Raw genomic sequence first — 6,470 nt, 5'->3', positions numbered from 1 at the left:
AGCATCTTCACGTGCCGCCCCACCATCGCCGTCCACCTACGAACTGCCGGAATTCGACGGGGTCCGGAACGACGCCGACAGCGGGGTGGCCACGGTCAACGCGCGGCCTGGACTGAGAATCAGAAATAGTATGTGGCCATAGACCGTCTTCGGGAAGGTACAGCGGTGCGGCACCGGTATGAAGGTTGGAAGCAGCAGTCATGGGCGGAGGGGAGCGTCAAGCTCATAGCTGCTTTCGGTCCGATTCCCTGTGCCACCTGTTCATGCAACTCGACCTTCTTTTTATGACAGAACTCGGGAAAAGCCCGACCTAGAGGATACGATTCGAGCTCCTACCATCCTGTCATCTCTCGGTGACCAAGATGTAGAGAACAATCACGATCGTGCAACTCTGCCTTGCACAGACATTTCTGCTGTCGTATTTAGAGCTTCTGAGGAGCACCGGCCCGACGGTGCAGCTGTGTGCGGCGGGTCCCTGATGGCAAGCTTTGCCATCAGGGACCCGCCGATAACACAAAAAGTGCCCAAGACATGTTATACTGCTCAGGACTGCCTTCTGTGGGAGTGTTTAATGGCATACTTGATGTAGGTATGAAAAGCCACCGTCACTTCACAAAAAATGTAAACAGCAGGACAATGAGTGCTTCCGAGCAGATGTTTGCCGTACTAGTGCACTTGAGGACAGGTATGGCAACACGAGAGGTAGCTCGTAACTTTTACATTTCATGGCTCAGTCAGTCTTATACTTTCAAAATGGGTACTGAAATTGGAAGAGTTGATGACAGAAATAACTAGCTTTCCCACACTTGCTGAAGTGCATCAGGAAAGGCCACTTCGTTTTAGATGGTACCCAAACACACGCATATAATTTGACACAACAGAAATCCGCATACAAAAGCCATCAAGCTTAACTGCTCCGAGAAGAACGTTTTCTATTTATAAATTTGCAAATACCTCTAAATGTCTCGTGGGTGCTACAATGAACTCTTATGTAAGTTTTGTGTCACCGATATACGGGGGAAGAACAAGTGACAGAGCTATTGTCCAACAGTCTGCAGTCCTAGACTTGTTTGAACCTGGAGATGGCATAATGGTTGACAAGGGGTTCAAGGTAGACGACCTTCTGCCACCTGGTGTTTCCCTTCATATGCGCCTATTTCGCATTCCTGGGGAAGTGCAGATGACTGCTAAAAATGTTGAGGCAGCAAAACATTTTGAAAGTTAACAAGTTCACATCGAAAGGGGCATAAAAAGGATAAAGAAGTTTAATATATTGGACACACCCACGCCTATAAACATGCTAGAAATCGCAAATGCAATTTTCACTGCGTGCGCTAATCTTTCAGACTTCGGGCTACCGCTTCTAAAGATTCGCAGAAAAGTTGACGCATGCACCACGTAAGAGATTGAGAAAGTGGACATTACGTTTATTCAGTGCACTGAAAAATAATGTTGGCGGTGACTACAGACTGTTAAAGGGAATTAGAAGAGCAAAGGATATTTTTTTCTCGCTATGGCGAATAATACAAGCGCAAAACAGCGCTAGTGTGGGGTTTTCTCTTCTTTTTTTAGTCATTCCTGTGTGTGCTGCGCTTTACGTATGCTCAAGATGCGAAAATTCGCTCAATGTACCTCTTTATTGGGACATGCATGCAATTATACCTTTTTTATTTTCAACTTAAACATATTCTCTTCAAAGTTCTCAATAACGTGAAAGCCTTGGGCGTGCTTGCGGTATGACACATGCCCTGCGCCATTCGTATACAAAAATCCAAGGCGTCTAATACGCCGTGGTTAGCAGCACTTGAATTACTGCTGCCTTTTACAAATAAAGCAGTCCTTTGAGTACGTCTTCGGACACTGCGAGATCGATGCATATGCGCTCAACTGATAGGCTATGCTGGTGCTCAGAATGATTAGTTCAAATGGCAAAGTCCACCAGGGTTTTTATGTCACGGCTTGTCGCCCTTGCAACTGATAGTTGTAGGCATGATCACGTTTCAAGGTCACTTCGCTATCAATTATTTCCCAGTAGAATGCCCTGTCATTACAAGCATTGATGATTCTCACACTAGCTTTCGAAGCAGGACATTTAACTTCGAGTAGTCCAGTCTCGTTTTTTTCAATCACTATAGGGTCAAATGATTCCGCTATGAAGCAATGCTGCTTGCGCTCATGAACCTGTCTCAACAACTTGAATTTCTTTTTCGTACAGCTTCATCAAATGCACGTAAGCATCTACTGCCTTCGCCTCATTCTGTGCCCCATACAGCCTTGGGTAACCCTGGCGCAGTACTTCCTTGCGGCGATACAGATTTTTTTTTCAACAGCACTTTAGCCTTCGTGCAGAGAAGAGCTCGACGAAAACTTTTAGTAGTAATAGTAGTAGTAGTACTTTTATTTACAGTAAGCCGGATACAGAGCTCACTGCAGGGGCAAAGGGCTAAAGGCTAACAGCCTGACAAAGGCCCTTGTCCCTACGCAGTCCGTGGCAGTGCAAAGCTTAGACATCAGCACTGACAAACAATATATATATTCAATACATTGGTTTCAAGCAACCTGCAATTGTACACACAAAATTCAAACAAAAATAGCATAAGAAGTTTACATAACACATTTTAAGAATTAGAGGTCACTCTTGTAAAAATTCACAACTGAACAATATCAATGAAACAACTCAAAAACAGACACAAAATGCATGTGGATACAATGAATTGCGCTGTATACACTCGTACAAATGACATAGAAGTTTATGAACATTATTTATTTAATGCAGTCAGCCTGTCTGTTCTTTCAGTTCGCCAAGTGGGACTCTGGCTTTGTCCCAGTGTCTTTAGGTGCACTTCTTCCTTCCCAGCGGTGCTTAGGGGCACTAGGTTTCTAAAGTACTCGTCGATGAATTGGTGAAATTAAGGTGAGTGCAGGTCTTCTGTGTCGCTGATGGGGCTCGTGTTTCTCAGTGCTGCTGGTTTTCCAGTGATGTAACGGTTACAGATGACCTCAGAAGCGTGTGCGGCCATTTGCTCTAAAATTCTTTTGAGACACTGGGGTCAAATCCTCATGAAGTTTGGTTGAAGTTTGTATTTTAGTTTCGCATGCACATTTTTGCTAAAAACGAGCTTGGTTATTTCCGCCAAAGGTTTAGGATTCAGCTGGATTCGACATGGAAATAAATAAGTTGCTGTACTTAAAAAAAAGCTTCTCAACTCTCCCAACTGCTCATATTGCATGGTTTTCAGCTGCTCTGACACAAATTTGTATCACGTTATTTTACATAAACAAATACACAATGAAAGCATGTCGTGGCTCGGGCGAGTTGGTAATCTATGAAGTCAGCTTGTATTAGGGCAGTATAGATGAAACAAAAAGGGGGAAAGACATCTCTGTCATCTTTTCCACTTTTGCTTTTCATATGCGCCACAGTAATACAAGGTAACTTCATTCGAAAGAATATTTCGTAAGTTCACAAGTGCTTCAGCATAGCTGGAAAACAACTGCAGATGGCACAATTAAAGGACAGTCAACAGGCACAGAAACGCACAGGATAAGGTCGCACAATTTTCCTGCGCGTGACCAACCTCCTTCAAGGCGCAGTGACGTCAACTCGGTGATCAGCGACGTGACCTAGCACGCAGCTCGTTGATTGGTCCAAACCAGGTATCAATAAAGACTAACTTAGTCATCGTCGCCGATCACTGAAGGACGTCACTGCGTGTGAAAGAAGGTGAAAGATGGTTGGATCAAAAGAAAATCGGGATCAAAAGGATCGGTGTGCCAGGCTCAGGATCAAAAGAGAGAGAAGAGAAAGCTTTTCGAGTCGTGTTTAGACCGTCGTGACCAGCCAGTGTGCAACAACAATCAAGGCCTTCATCCGGATGAGTAGACACATACGAGACAATCTGTGAATTCCGTCACCTCCACACATTTGGTGCCAGTGCACACTAAGGATGCCACTCACATAGGAGGCAAAATGTCTGGGTAGCTTTGTTATACTTTGTTGTGTAAAGTTGGAGTACTTTTTATAATCACAAAGAAGCAGAGCTTTATTTCCGGGAACATTTGGCATATGTTCAAATATTTCTAGAGAAAAAAAATTGTTTATTCAAACTAAACACAAATATTTATAGACTTGCTCTCAATATTTGCGTACATAATTCCTTCCTGAGGCCAAATAAACATTGCTACTCAGCACTCATGCCATGCGTTGACCACCGATAATCTGCCATCCCATAATTAGGCTATTGCCAGTGAACCGTTTTTTTTTTTTGGAAATCGTTATCTATGCGTCTCTTCTATTCGGCTACACCACCTGTGGTAATTCAACAAGTGCAACAGTTGACTACCAAATTTTTACTTTGTGGATAGCTCAACGAGTGCTGGTCACTCTATCAGATTGCTCCTTCTAATTTTAAAGAATCAAAATGAACTTGATCCCATTTCATGCATTTTCTTTAAGTGAAATATCTCCATTTTTTAAAATAGGACAAGCTTACTTTTTTGTTCTACTCTTTGTCATATAACATTCAAAAGTTATGTACTTCCTAGGCATGAAGACACTGTATCAGTGGCTTCGCAGAAGCATTCCCTTGAGTATCATGGTAAGCTGCAAATTCACAACAAAACATGGCTAACTCATGTAAAATGCCTAGCCTTTGTTATAATGGTATGACTTATGTTAGCAGCATTTTGCCTCGTGCAAAGCTACCGAATAACTGCATTTTACGCATTTCGTTTAAAACATACCGTCTTTATGACACTCCAATTACTCTAATATGCATCATTCTATAATGATCTGTCAGAGCTTAAAGCACGCTGAACAAAAACAGGAAAAAAAAAGAAAGCATTTAAATTCCACTAGAGAGCAGCTTCTGTTCCGATAAACTATTTACTTTCAGTGTTTCTCAAGATCTGCCTGTATTTTCGAAGGATTGTTGGCAGACCGCAGCTGCACATCAGTCTTTGTGAGGCAGCACCTTGATGGGCAAGATGTCAGACGTCCCTGCGGCATGATGTCAGACGTCCTGTCCTGCTACTTCCCTTTCTCCACTTCTGCTTTATATTGTGCAGTCTTCCTTCAACAGAAGTGCTAAGATGGCCCCCTTTCGGGGCTTTACTCTCCAGCCAGTAGCATTATTCTCTGCCGTTGCCATTCATATTTGTTCTAGAAACCCTACAGGGTGAATGTAGTGAGTTGAGAAACACGAGCGATAGCTGGTGAGGTTTGCAAACCCGTTTCAGTAGCTGTTAAACGTCACCTCCTCTGCTTGATCACGTGGCCACTAGATGTGGCAATGTGTAAAAAACACCAGAGCAGATGACACGTGCTCCAGCGTTCCCTTTAACAGTGAACCCCTCTGCACATATACTGCAGGTGTTGTGCATGGTCCGCTTGATACTTATGTCACTACAAGCAGAAGTAACCCGGAAAACTATCTTTCCCCACTTACCGGCTATCATTACACAAAGCCTTTTTTTCATGCCTTGCAGTGAGCGAAAAAATGGTGATCTCATGGGCATGAACGGCGGAAGGAACTTGCCAGCCAAAACATTACTAGCCTCATGCAGCGCTAAACAGATGTATCGGTTGCCACTTTCTTTTTCTTTCTCACGTAGCTACTTCACGCCTTCAAGATCATGAATGGGCTTCGGGGTGACATCGGTCATAATGTGGTGGAAGCGTGGTGAGCAGACAGAGGGAAAGATGAGATCAAACAGCGCATCTATATTAGTTAGAGGGCAGTCTCACTCTTACATACATGAATGCAGTGCTCAGATTTAGTGAAACTCATCAGTCAATTCTTTGAGCTATAAAACAAGTTCTGCTTGCACCGCAATTATTTTTGTAAAACACGTGCGAATTGCACCCGCTTAACTTTGAACAAAGAATCTAATGATATCGAATTCACGCAGATTTCTAATCTAAATAGTGGGTATTTATTTGACACGCCATAGGCAGTGTTCCATTCAGTGTGAAAAGTTAATAATATTCGCGCGCTCCTACAAATTATACAGCAATGTACGCATGGTCGGGAAAGTTTAGAGGCCTTATCAAGCGCGAAAAGTGCCTTTCGCTGGCTACACAAGTGCTAAATAATATTATTGGTTGACATCATATACCACCAAAATTTTTGAAATCTTGACATTATCAAGCGACATCACCGCTTGGTCTAAATTGGGCAGATCCCCGAGAAACTGACAAACCGGATGAGGCGCAGAAAGCTTTTGGCGAGTAAAAACAGTTGACCGAGAAGCAGAAAAGGATGGCTGCTTCGGCGTTCAAATCCTCTAAGACAAACGCATATGGGATATTGCGAGTCTTTTTGGGACAGAAATCTCACACCCCACCTGCGCACTTACTGGGCTTTCACGAATGCAACGGTAGACCTGTCAGAATCTGATCATTTTGTGCACTTGGCACTGCAGATATTTTCATTCGAGTTTCAGAACAGCAGCACCGTGGTTTGGTATAC

This window comes from Rhipicephalus microplus, chromosome 2 (genome assembly GCF_043290135.1).
Source record: "Rhipicephalus microplus isolate Deutch F79 chromosome 2, USDA_Rmic, whole genome shotgun sequence".
Lineage (NCBI taxonomy): Eukaryota > Metazoa > Arthropoda > Arachnida > Ixodida > Ixodidae > Rhipicephalus > Rhipicephalus microplus.
Note: the sequence above shows the minus strand (reverse complement) of the source record.